Source organism: Schistocerca piceifrons, chromosome 2 (assembly GCF_021461385.2).
Source record: "Schistocerca piceifrons isolate TAMUIC-IGC-003096 chromosome 2, iqSchPice1.1, whole genome shotgun sequence".
NCBI classification, from domain to species: domain Eukaryota; kingdom Metazoa; phylum Arthropoda; class Insecta; order Orthoptera; family Acrididae; genus Schistocerca; species Schistocerca piceifrons.
The window spans coordinates 636,217,770-636,231,405 of record NC_060139.1 but is presented as its reverse complement, the minus strand read 5'-3'; the positions used below and the strand labels follow the sequence as shown (position 1 = coordinate 636,231,405).

Below are 13,636 nucleotides of genomic sequence, written 5' to 3'. Positions count from 1 at the left end.
CCACTCTGTAGCAATTATGGACGTGTGGGGTGTTGTACTGTCCTGCTGAATTGCCCACATCCATCAGAATGCGCAATGGACATGAATGGATTCAGGAGATCAGACAGGATGCTTACGTACATGTCGTGTGTCACAGTCGTATCTAGACGTATCAGCGGCCCCATACCACTCCTACTGCACACGCCCCACACCATTACACAGCCTCCACCAGCTTGAACAGTCCCCGGCTGACATTCAGGGGCTATGGATTCATGAGGTTGTCTCCATGCTTGTATATGTCCATCCGCTCAATGACATTTGAAACGAGACTCGTCCGACCAGGAAATATGTTTCCAGTCATCAACACTCCAATGCCGGTGTTGACGGGCACGGTACACTCGTGAAATTGTCGCTACCTCGGAGATGTTGTGTCCCATTGCTCTTGCACCGACTGTAAAATCACGTTAAGACTCACTTAAATTTTGATAACCTGCCATTATAGCAGCAGTAACCGATCTAACAACTGCGCCAGACACTTGTTTTCTTATATAGGTGTCACCAACCCCAGTGACGTCGTCTCCCTGTTTACATATATCTGGATTTGAATACGCTTACCTATATGGATTTCTTTGGTGCTTCAGTGTATAACAAATTTCTTGTGCAGAGCGTTTTTGCTCTACCGCACGGGAATGAAATAAGCAACACTTGCGAAGGGCATCCTACTTACTGGCTATTGGCAGGTATACCACAAACTAAAATGGATTGTTATCAAAAAGAAAAATAGCCAATTCTTTTAAAAATTATATATGACGGTAGTATCTGTTCCCGAAAGAACAGTTACCGTGGATGACCATGCAGCTTTACTAGAAATGAAATAATAATTAAATGGACACCCTAGCTGCAAGCAGGCGTTGATACATTTCATTGGGGACATGTTGAAAATGGGTGCCCCGATCGGGACTCGTACCCGGGATCTCCTGCTTACACGGCAGACGCTCTATCCAGCTGAGCCACCGCGGGCACAGAGGGTAGTGCGTCTGCAGGGACTTATCCCTTGCTCACTCCCCGTGAGATCCACATTCCCCACATGTCCACAACACTACATTCGTAGTGCGCCTAATAGATGTTTGCCCATCATACTCATTACTCGTGGCAGATTAATCTACCAAGTCCATTTAATTATCATTTCATTTCTAGTAAAGCTGCATGGTCATCCACGGTAACTGTTCTTTCGGGAACAGATACTACCGTCATATATAGTTAAAAAAAAGATGGGTTCCCGGCCTTTGACCTTCTTGTGCGAACGCACACGCTATGCCCGAACTCGTACGGGACTTGGTAGATTAATCTGCCACGAGTAATGAGTATGATGGGCACTACGAATGTAGTGTTGTGGACATGTTGGGAAAGTGGATCTCACGGAGAGCGTGCAAGTGATAAGTCCGTGCAGACGCACTATCATCTGTGCCCGCGGTGGCTCAGATGGATAGAGCCTCTGCCATGTAAGCAGGAGATCCCGGGTTCGAGTCCCGGTCGCGGCACACATTTTCAACATGTCCCCTATGAAATGTATCAACGCCTGCTTGCGGCTAGGGTGTCCATTTAATTATCATTTCTTTTAAAAATATTTACACTACCGCTAGACAAGCACAACAAGAAACCTCAGGCTACAAAATTAAATCTCAACTAAAGCCAAACAAAACAAAACAAAAATACAGGCACATAAAAAGACCGGTGTAAAATACTAACTCCGTGCAATGGTTAATATATGACACTGGCAGCCATTCGAGTATTCTTGGTTTCTTGAAACAGCAAACTATTGATGGCATTGCTGCCCTCAGGAAAAGTGAAGAAGAATTACAGGAGCGGTTGAATAAAATGAACAGTCTTCTGTGTACAGAATATGCACTAAGAGCAAACAGACGAAAGACGAAAGTAGTGAGGAATAGCAGAAATGAAAATGTCAAGAAACGTAATACTGTATCTTTTGTGATGAAGTCTAAGAAGTTGAACAAATTTGTTTGGTATTTACAAAACTAGTATTTCTATGCTTGCTGCGGAGGATGGCCACGCAAACAAACTTGTTGAACAATTTTGGTTTTTAGAAGCAAAATAACACATGGCGGACGGACCAAGAGTAACAAAAGGCAGAGTAGCACTGCAAAGAGTGTACTCCTGGCCGAAAGAAGTCTACTAGGCCTTAAAAGCAAATTTCTGAGACAGTGCATTAGCAGCACAACATTTTGTGAAGAAACCGGAAAAGAACAGAATTATAGCGTCTGCGATGTGGTGTTAGAGGAAGAAGAAAATTAGGTAGACTAATAAGAAAAGAGGAGTTTCTTGAAGAATCGACGAAGAGAGTAACATGGAAAACTCTGACGAGAAGAAGGGATAGAATGATGGTACATGTGCAAGCCATCGAGCAACCTTCAGTAGCACTATAGGGAGCTACAGAGGGTAAACCCCCCACCCCGACCCCCAGCCAACGTTAACCTTACCTTTTCGTGGTGGTGGGGCTTGCGTAGGGAAATGATCCTGAGAGCTATGCCGGCGGTAGCTTAGCTACCGGTAGGGCCCCCAGGCCGGACAGGTCGAAGGTGATGATCCAGACTAAATGGGATACCCTGGTCCTCTAGGTTGGGGGTTGAGCGTGGATCTAAGAACCCCACCTTGTAAACAGTCATGTTTCCAAAGCTAGAGAGAAGCGTCGGATACACAACAGACGCCCATACTACGAACGAAACATAGAAAAGGGCTAGGATTTGGAACACGGAGTGTACACTCTCTGTACAAACCTGGGGCGGCAATGAATTTACTTAGAGACTTTTAACAGCAGAAAATGTCTGTGGTTACCCTGCGGGATGTTCGACTGTATGGTACAGGGACAACAGACGTAGAAAATTACACAACATTCTACGGAGAAGCAGTCAAGCACAGTCTGGGAACTGGTTTCTGTGTTAACAAAGACATTGTACCAATGGTAAAGCATTTTACGGCAGTGAACCTAAGAATCTCAGTTGTAACCTCTTCAGTGAAAAAACCACCAACTTACCTTTGTTAACTGCCATGCACCAACAGAGAAAAGTGAAGATCAAGTGAAGGATATATTATATGCAGAGCTGGAAGATGTTATGGATTCCATCCCCAAAACAGCTGCAGACTTTTCATCGGCGATTTTAATTCCAGGATTGGAAAGGAGACCAACTTCAGTCCTACAGTAGGCATTTATAGTCTGCATGAACAGTAACGACAACCGAATAAGGCTACGTCCAAGGGCATGTTTATCAGTGGCAGTAACTTGTCATATACACAGGTGCACAAAGGAGCATGGGTATCCCGGAGATGGAAAAACAGTCAACCAACTAGACCACATAGCAATTAACGCAAAAGCCAGGAATTAGATTATGGATGTAAGAAATACCCGTGGGGGTGAGTGTGGTTCTGACCATTTCTTGGTTAGAAGTCAACCCAGAGTCATCCTGAAACCAAACCAAAGAAGTTAATCAAAGAAAGTGGCACATTTAGAAATAAAAAAAGTAGCACAGGAAGAAACCAAAAAACGAACTTCAACTTGAGATCAGAAATCGTTGTACAGTACTACCGGAAACAGAGGACTCAAATGTAAATCAGCATTGGGAAGAAATTACAAATGTAGTTACAAAGGCTGCAGGAGCAGTCATTGGGAAAAGAGTGGTGAGGAAGAAGAAATGGTTCAATAAGGTCTGTGAAGAGGCGGTCAATAGGAGAAAAGAAGCCCATGACAAGTAGTTACAGTCAGAAGCCGATCAGAGCAGGAAGGCAGAGTCCGAAGAAAACAAAAGCGGTATTGCGGGGAGAAAAGAAGAAGTTCGTAAGGGGGGTTATTAGAGAAGCAGAAGACTTCCAGGAGGATGAAGAACATGTACAGAAACGTCGACTATGGGAGGAAAATCTATAAACCGAGTGAGAAATTCATAAAAAATGCCAATGACAAATAAATATCAAATTGCAAAGAGATGGGATGAATATTTCAGTGAATTGTTAAATTGTGAAAACCCAATGACACTCTTTAACTTCTCCTTACCACAGACAGCAGACCCTGAATACCTACCGCCAACAGTAGAAGACATCAGGAAGAAGGTAAAACGGCTTAAAAAGGACAGAAACCCAGAAGAAGGTGGCATCCATGCTGAAATTATCCTGAAAGGATGTGAATACTTTGACGCGAGGATTCATAAATTAATAAAGAACATTTGGAACACTGTAAACTTTCCAGAAAACTGGAGAAATGCACTAATCTATCCCTTCCACAATAAGAATACCTAATGGCATGCGAAAACTAATGTGGTATCGCTCTGCTCAACGTTTGTTATAAGATCTTCTCAAACTGTTCTTCTAGATCGAATTCAACCTGTGGCAGACACCATCATTGGAGAATTTTGTCACAGAAGATCTACTATCGACCATTCTTTGTTCTACGCCAGATCGTAGGGAAAAGGTTGGAGTTTGGCCAAGAACTACACATGCTGTTTGTCGACTTCAGTAAAGCATATGACTGCGTTCGTCGGGAAAGTATGCCGATGTGTCTGCAAGAGTTCGGTTTTGCCGAGAAACTAGTAAGCTTCACGAAGACCTACCTGATGGATACTACAGCAAAGGTAATTTTAGGAAATAAGGTGACTGAAGCATTCAAAATAATAATTGGCAGGGCGCGCAGGGCGATGGAGTATCACCTGTTTTTTCAATCTCGCATTAGAGAAAGTAATGCGAGAGATGTCGTCTAATGGGCTCAGAGGAGTCCAGACCGGTGATATGAACATCAAGTACCTCGGATATGCCGATGATATTTGCTACTGTCAGGATCGCTAGAAGAATTAGGGGAAATGGCTGACATTCTGGAGACAACAGCGAGGAAAATTGGACTTCAAATGAATCGTGACAAGACGGAACACACGGTTCTACATTGTAGGCGTAATGAAACTCAAGAATCACTTCCGTCCTTATAGACAACTGAAGGTTCTTATCGTCAAGTCAGGGAGTTCAAATATCCGGGGCCAGTATTCATAGATGAACCATCCAGTAAAATGGAAATACAGGCAAGACTATAGGCAGGTAAACGCCGTTACTACGGCCTTAATGCTCTCCTCAAAATCAGAAGTGTCAAAATAAACATCTACAAAACACTGCTACAGCCATATGGGTGTGTCACCTGGAGTACAGCCAAGCAAGATCAGAAGAGACTGATGATATTTGAAAGGAAAGTCCTTCGGAAGATTTGTGGACCGGTTTACGATAATGAGAGCGAAAAATGGAGGATTCGTCCTAATACAGAGCTGTATGATATTTAGAAAGAGCCGAACGTTGTGGCTATAGTGAAGACACAATTCCAGTGGGCATTGTATGTTGCTCGAATTCAGGACAACCGATGGCCGAAAACCGTACTCAACACCAAGCCAACCAGCGGAGGGCCCGCAGGAAGACCTAGAACTCGATGGAGTGACCGCGTATCCAAAGATCTTCAGAGACTGCTGGAAGGATGGCAGAAAGGAGCTGAAGACAGGCTGAAGTGAAGGCATTCTCTCAAAGCAGCGCGCGGTCTATTTGGCGTGATCGCGTAAAGTAAGTAAGTAAGTAGGAGGTAAAAACTGTAGGGGAAGACAGAGTGGAATACACCAAACGAATACCTGGAGAAGCATGGTGCAGGTACTACTTTGAGATGAAGAGGTTGGCACAAGAGAGGAATTCGTGGTGGGACACATCATACCAGTCAGAAGATTGATGACTCAAGGGAAAAAAAAATATTTACCTGCTTTGGGAGGTGTTTGTTTGGTTGATTTATTTGGATAACTACTTCAGATTCCTTGCTATCCAAACGTTACAACGTGTATGAGTCAGAACAAGGTACAGCGTACCGTTTTGAGACAGATTGTTATAGACACCTACTGTGGCATCTAACACATAACAATAATCCATAATGTGAAAGGGTTAGATGAAAACGTATCATAAGAATTGTGTGTATGAGCAATGAGCACCACTGACACGAGCACTGTAGAATATTAAATAAATTAATATCGTTCTGAACCAGTAAAATTCATTACATAATTCTTTATTTAAATTTCTGTCGGAATTGCATGTAAATTACACTGATGACTAGTATCGAATATAGCCGTTCTTTTTCAAACTAGACCTGCACAAAGGTGCTTATCAAAGCAAAATTCCACTGCTATGCTTTGGTAACGTCCACACAACATGCGTGATACATTTATCACATGAAACTGTGCTGAATGCATGTGCTACAATAGCCCGCCAGCATGACCTTCCAACTTTGGTCCTCGTTACCGGAGCTTGTTACAATGTGACGTTCAGCCGGTCGCCGCAAAGCACTGCCTACCAAGTGTTACGAGGTGCTACTGCTTGGACAGTCCATGGCATTAAACGTGCAGCACCTTTGGATTCAGCGGTTTTGAGTAAAAAAGTCTCGTTTTCCGTAAGCTTGTGTAGCGAAGGAAGCTATCTGTTTAATCACAACTGCTAAGAAATTCTTACACACGAGAACGCTAAGAAGAATAAAGCTCATCTTGCCCGTTGTTACAATAAGCTGTTTTTCTAGTCGTGTCGGCATATACATTTCTGACTGTTTTCTTACACCATAATTTTACACCTACGGGAGAGAGCTTGCCACAAAATGCGGCACTGCATTTGGAAAGTTCACAAAGGCAATGACGGGTAACACATGATATTTCCTAGGAGGTTTTGTGTATATCCAAAATTGGTTAATAGAGAATTTAAAGAATTTTTGAAATCGGGTGTTTGCTGATAACAATTTATTTCCCTTAGTACTTTCTTTACGACGTATCCGTTACATAGCCCAGTGATGAAAGCTTGACACATTGAACTGTCTATCTGGAAAGAAAAATACAAAACTCTTCATGAGCACGCTTAATTTACAGTTTTAAAATCTAGAATTTCTTGGTTCCTACTGATTACTAAAAATTATTTATTTTTGGAAATTTACATTTTGCTTCTCTGAGAACTTAACATTAGGTTATTTTAATAGTGGCAGGTCTGTAAGTCAATAATTGTTGTACACACACTTACGCTGCTCTCCTCTCCAAGTTGACAACATGAGCAGGAGCGTGTACTTTGTCATTGCTTTCCTCTTCACTGTGAGGTGACAAAGATTTCCATACTGTAACTGCTGTTTTATCCGTGTCTGTATTGGTACATGATGGCACCCATAACAAACCGGTTTTCATAGTTTTCTTCATTTGTGAGGGGAATTTTATGCGTAGGGCTTTCACTTGTTTAGAGTACCTGGTTTCCTGTCCTGTATCACGCATGTAATAAAATCACTCCATATCTGATACATGACTATGTGTATTGTAGACTTACCCAAGTATTTGGAATTTTGCTTTGATAAGCACTTTCAGTGCATGACTGGTTTGAAAATTTACGGCTATGTTGGGATACCATCACAAGTAAAAATTACAGCAATGTGACAGAAATACATACAGAATTTTAAAACATAACTTGCTAGTCCTTCCCCAACAAAAAGCTGAATTTAGATAAAAGTACATATTTTAAGGAGTACTGATAAAATGACATGAGATGACGTAGGGTATATTGCATTATGACATATTGACTGTTCATAAAATCTTAAGCTAAGATTTTTCTCAAACTTTTTTCTAATTGAACAAGGAGTAAAAAGCTTTAATATTCTAAACTGGGACTGTTTCATTGGAAGCAGAACAGTTGTGATACATGATTTATGAGCTTTCCCAGCACTCTTTCCTCTACGCAGCACCTTTCTTACGAAAAACGCTATTATCAGAGCAGTTAGTTTCAATGGTTTAGATGTTTAGTAAATCACATTTTTAATCGAGTAAAAAGGTATGTATTAAGGCACAAGTAAGCAGTTAGGAACAGCTTGCTCTACGAAGTCATCACTTTGTCCCAGAACTGTGTATACTAAATGTGCCTCCGTCTGGAATGCAATTAAACCGACGTTTTCCCGTCATGTGCGAGCAGCCGTTATTTTCATCTGCCACGAGCAGTTTTAGTCCACTTTTTACAGAGCTCGCGATGAACAATTTCGCATTCAGATTGAATATCGATCTCAGTTGCTGGAAAGTTTTTGTTGAAGTGAATAATATTCAGCAGCTGTCGCCTCCCTTACATCTCTTTCCGCCCCATCCACAGGGGCATATATTCCGATTTTCATCAAAGCTTCTGTGATCTTCATACAGAATATGAACGAACTCTTGTTCAAACGACGTACGAGTTTTGCTGACTTCCTACAGATGCAAGCCTGTGTCAGAATGTTAAAAGGTTCATATGCAAATTCTGAAGCTCTGCGGGTTTTGTACGTCCAAAGTATATCTAATTGGGCTCAATTTCTACATATAAAAGGCAGTGTGCTGACTGATTGACTGACTCACTATCGCGCAGCCCAAACCACTAAGGATAGAAACTTGAAATTTTGGAAGGGATGGATCTTATACCGTAGGCGTATTTTCGAAATTCCATCCAAAGGGGATTAAATAGGGAATGATGGGTTCTGAAAAGTGTCGCTATTAAGGGAATTTTGCAGCTAGACAGACGGAAATTGGTATTTAGTTTCTCGGTCAGAAACAAAGAAATACATGTTTCAGCATCTTTGAATATTTAAACCTGTGGGGGTAGAACAGGGGTGAAAGTTTCCATCGAATACATGTAATTTTTAAGGCTACACCAATGACAACTAGAATGTAACTTTTCGGTCAGAAATTTAAAAAAATACGTGTTTCGTTGTATCTGGAAATTCCCCTGAGGGAGTGCAGTATGGAATGAAAATTTTTAAGAAAATATTTCATTACATAAAAAATTGTTAAAGGCACATTTATGAGAATAGATATTTCATTTCTTAGTTAGGCACAAAGCAATATTTGTTAGGGGATGAAAGATACCTGAATCTCATTTTGGTCAGAAGTACATTCCGAAAAGAACATGCTTGTATTGCATTAATTAGCGTGTCGCCAAACTAAGTCAACAAATGAATTAATCTCAAATGTGTCGATTGTTGGAACGGCAGCTTTCTCTGGGTTCTCTATCTTATAATCCTTGTCTTAAAAAGCAGATGGCTTCTGCCAGTCTCATAAGTACACTCCTGGAAATTGAAATAAGAACACCGTGAATTCATTGTCCCAGGAAGGGGAAACTTTATTGACACGTTCCTGGGGTCAGATACATCACATGATCACACTGACAGAACCACGGGCACATAGACACAGGCAACAGAGCATGCACAATGTCGGCACTAGTACAGTGTATATCCACCTTTCGCAGCAATGCAGGCTGCTATTCTCCCATGGAGACGATCGTAGAGATGCTGGATGTAGTCCTGTGGAACGGCTTGCCATGCCATTTCCACCTGGCGCCTCAGTTGGACCAGCGTTCGTGCTGGACGTACAGACCGCGTGAGACGACGCTTCATCCAGTCCCAAACATGCTCAATGGGGGACAGATCCGGAGATCTTGCTGGCCAGGGTAGTTGACTTACACCTTCTAGAGCACGTTGGGTGGCACGGGATACATGCGGACGTGCATTGTCCTGTTGGAACAGCAAGTTCCCTTGCCGGTCTAGGAATGGTAGAACGATGGGTTCGATGACGGTTTGGATGTACCGTGCACTATTCAGTGTCCCCTCGACGATCACCAGTGGTGTACGGCCAGTGTAGGAGATCGCTCCCCACACCATGATGCCGGGTGTTGGCCCTGTGTGCCTCGGTCGTATGCAGTCCAGATTGTGGCGCTCACCTGCACGGCGCCAAACACGCATACGACCATCATTGGCACCAAGGCAGAAGGGACTCTCATCGCTGAAGGCAACACGTCTCCATTCGTCCCTCCATTCACGCCTGTCGCGACACCACTGGAGGCGGGCTGCACGATGTTGGGGCGTGAGCGGAAGACGGCCTAACGGTGTGCGGGACCGTAGCCCAGCTTCATGGAGACGGTTGCGAATGGTCCTCGCCGACACCCAAGGAGCAACAGTGTCCCTAATTCGCTGGGAAGTGGCGGTGCGGTCCCCTACAGCACTGCGTAGGATCCTACGGTCTTGGCGTGCATCCGTGCGTCGCTGCGGTCCGGTCCCAGGTCGACGGGCACGTGCACCTTCCGCCGACCACTGGCGACAACATCGATGTACTGTGGAGACCTCACGCCCCACGTGTTGAGCAATTCGGCGGTACGTCCTCCCGGCCTCCCGCATGCCCACTATACGCCCTCGCTCAAAGTCCGTCAACTGCACATACGGTTCACGTCCACGCTGTCGCGGCACGCTACCAGTGTTAAAGACTGCGATGGAGCTCCGTATGCCACGGCAAACTGGCTGACACTGACGGCGGCGGTGCACAAATGCTGCGCAGCTAGCGCCATTCGACGGCCAACACCGCGGTTCCTGGTGTGTCCGCTGTGCCGTGCGTGTGATCATTGCTTGTACAGCCCTCTCGCAGTGTCCGGAGCAAGTATGGTGGGTCTGACACACCGGTGTCAATGTGTTCTTTTTTCCATTTCCAGGAGTGTATTTCCCCATTTTGTTCCACTGCTTCACTGTTCTTTAAAATTCAGATATCTGTTCATACAATTTTCAATCAAGTGTACATTCACGTTCCTTAGGCTATCCATGCATGGTCAAGAAAGACTGATCTTTTTCTTGCCTAGAAAGTACTGTGTGCAGATAATTAAGATAGGAATAACCAAGATCATTACTGTCATGGAGATTTTTCCATTTCGAACAACAAACATGGCCAACAGAAGAGTAAACACAATTTTTCCCTGAATCATATCCAAACTGTTTTGCTATACATATCAGGATTCGATGCTCGTATTAAAATTCAGATTTTGTTGTCTGTCCTGAGATTTCAGAGACAGGGGGTAGTTCGACCATTTTCAAGAAGTTTTAACTTTTCATTGAATGGCATTGAGTGGGAATATTTGTTAAAAGCATTTACTATAATATTTCTATTACAATTATGAATTTTGTGAAATCTCTAACTAAACTATTATTCATCCACATTAAACACGATGTATTCATCCGACACTAAACTCACTAATCCACGATGAATTCAGGGTGGCAGAAGAAAAAACGTGCTGGATGCAATCTTATTATTTCATGCATCTACCCATGTGTCAAGCGGTCACGAACAGCGAAATTGGAGTGAAGTCTGCCATAGCGCCTTGCTTGTACGTTTCAAGAACTATTATAAGAAAGCGGCCACGACGGCACACCATCTCTTGTGCAACGCAAAACTAGCTGCTGGATCAAAAGAAAGAAAGTGCAGACTGTTAAACAGCTGTTATGATTTAATTATTACGAATGGACACATAAAGAATGCTTAAGACTTAACAACTCATACATGTAATAGAGCATAAGGTGCTGAAATTGCATTCAAGTATAATACGACGCTGATCAAATCTCCACATAACCGTCTAGAGTGCCATCAACTACTCGTATTTGATTTCCTGAATGCATGAAACAGGCTCACTCTAACGGTAACGAATTGGCAAAAGTTTCTTTTATTCTGTAACGCAAGTCAGCACCAGAAAGAAATGATTTAAGATATCTAAAGATGAAAATATCTGACTGACACGATAGAACATTGCTTTAGGGAGACTAAGAAACTCCCACCTTACGAACATTTGAAATTATGGTTTTAGTTTGAAATTATATGCATTAATTAGGGCACAGTGATAAAGTTGTCACGTAGTTCGTTACGAATCTCTTTGAGGATGTCGCAAGTGACTGCCAGTTCCGTTCACCTTTACGCCATTGTCAGTACTTGTAGAAGCTCAGATAAAAAAAAAAAAAAAGGCGAATATTCGCAATCTAATATAGCTAGAGCGTGAATGTACTGCTAGCTGAAATCCATCAATGGCTCCTGTATCTGTGTTACCAAACTTACTTCTGATTCAATACATTTGATCTATAACCAACGTAACATCTAGACCGACGTTCGTCAAAGTATTTTCCCCGGGAGACAATACTGACATTGTAGGCCGGCATCGTGGACCGCATTTGTAGCAACTGATAACCTACATAAATTGGTACCTTATGAGTCCACAACAGACTAGCTACAAATTGTAAATCGGACCTGAGGTCCTGGTAGAATTATGCGACGATAAAACAGTAGCTATGAAAGTGAATTTAAAAATGCTGGTAAGTCTCATAAGTTATACAGATCCAGATGATACTGAATCCATTGTTGTGCTCATAGTGCGTTTCGGGGATAGCCCATCATCAGAAGACCAGGTAACAAGTAATAAGGGATAGTGCAAACAATAATAACATTCAATCCAGCTTTACCGAAGAAATGAGGTTACATATACCTCAAATTAAATTAATTACGCACAGACTTAAAGAACGTAAGTACATACCATCAAAGACCATTATATGCATCGAAAATGACGCTGAGTAGTGTCTCTGCAAATGTCAAGCAAAACATGTTTTGTAGTATACAAGAAGTATACCTAACTATTAGCTGACCAGTAGCTGACTACATTTACAGTGTCAAGGCACTGCTGACGGAGCCACAATGTAAGCTCCTACCCCCAGAGGACAGCACTTCTGATGGCGTGAAAAACCGAAATGATAATATAAAATAATAAATACTCTATCAGGACTGAAGTGCAAGGTCAATTGTATAACAATATACTACATGACATTCCATTTACAACAACGTCACATAGAAGCACATTCAGTATGATTTGTTCATAGTTTCAGTAGAGGGAATCACTTCCGATACAAAGTTGATTAAAATAATTAATTTTTAAATACAACAAAATTAAATCTGAAAAATAGTTTTGACTAGCCCAGTTGTGCAAGAACGTCAACAGTCAAACGCATTGCATTATTGTATATTTATAAAAAAAAACGTACTGTCAGTGCCACCTTTACGTTGTCAGTATCACGGAAGAAAAATTGTTCGCTTATAAAATTTCACGTGGTCATTAAGAATTCCATAAAGCAGAGAGAAAGTTAAAAGGAAGAATAACTGGATGGGGACTCATTGCATTTTGCTACGCACAAATAAATTATTGAAAATGTTGAAGAACCACCTACGATGCTAGAAATCTGCTCATTAACTGTAAGTTCTATGTCTACCGGATTTATCATATATACTTTGATTCCTTCTAAAAGATCGAATACTGTAATTTTGCTACTAAAATGCACAATGTTTTTAATCTGATGTAGGTTCGCCTTTAAATGATATCACAACGCACGCCCACTAATAATGCCAACGTACCTCCACTGAAGACTTAGGTTACTTTTCCCAAATAGAGAAATTTTTTGAAGACAATGAAATGGTACAGGTACATAGACAGCCACTTGCGGTTTTTTCTAACGATGTTAGGAATGCTGTTAACAGTTCTGCTATAGTAAGTGGTAAAACGTCGCTCTTACGAGCAGAAATCAAGCTCTATAAAGAAAAACAATCGATTCGTCCTGCAATTAGCGCTAGGAAAAATTCAAATTATTTTGTAAGCAGCTTTTGTCAAGCTAAAATTAAGGAATTTTTTTCCTTTTGAAAGCTTGTAAAGTGTCAAAATCAGATTTTAGACGATACATATTTTACAAAACACAGACTTGTCAGCAAATGCACTTCTGATATCCGTTGACTGCAAGAATCTTTATACGAAT

The 13,636-nt window shown here is 42.0% G+C and overlaps 1 non-coding gene across 1 annotated transcript; it reads left to right on the top strand.

Annotated features, from left to right (window-relative positions):
• Positions 1-1,445: 1,445 nt before the first annotated feature.
• Trnat-ugu lies at positions 1,446-1,520 on the top strand. Its single transcript has one exon. It is a non-coding gene; the product is annotated as a tRNA-Thr (tRNA).
• Positions 1,521-13,636: the final 12,116 nt, after the last annotated feature.